General features: G+C 59.9%; 1 protein-coding gene across 1 annotated transcript in view; it reads left to right on the forward strand.

Moving 5' to 3' along the window:
- The window catches only part of LOC106807991 (neprilysin-11-like), a 10,980-nt gene that overhangs the window by 508 nt on the left and 10,210 nt on the right, over positions 1-262 (forward strand). The gene's annotated exons all lie outside the window — the stretch shown is intronic.

The following is a 262-nucleotide window of genomic DNA, read 5'->3' on the forward strand; positions in this document are numbered from 1 at the left end:
GTCGGCGCGAGGTTCGTGTGTATGTGTGTCGGCGCTAGGTTCGTGTCCGACACACATACACACGAACCTCGCGCCGACACACATACCGGTCGGCTCGTGTGTATGTGTGTCGGCGCTAGGTTCGTGTGTATGTGTGTCGGCGCGAGGTTCGTGTGTATGTGTGTCGGCGCGAGGTTCGTGTGTCGCCGACACACATTACACACGAACCTCGTGTGTGTCGGCGGTCGGCTCGTGTGTCGCCGACACACATCGAGGTTCGTGT

The sequence above is a fragment of the Priapulus caudatus genome, unplaced genomic scaffold (genome assembly GCF_000485595.1).
Source record: "Priapulus caudatus unplaced genomic scaffold, Priapulus_caudatus-5.0.1 Scaffold246, whole genome shotgun sequence".
In the NCBI taxonomy this organism is placed as follows: Eukaryota; Metazoa; Priapulida; class Priapulimorpha; order Priapulimorphida; family Priapulidae; genus Priapulus; species Priapulus caudatus.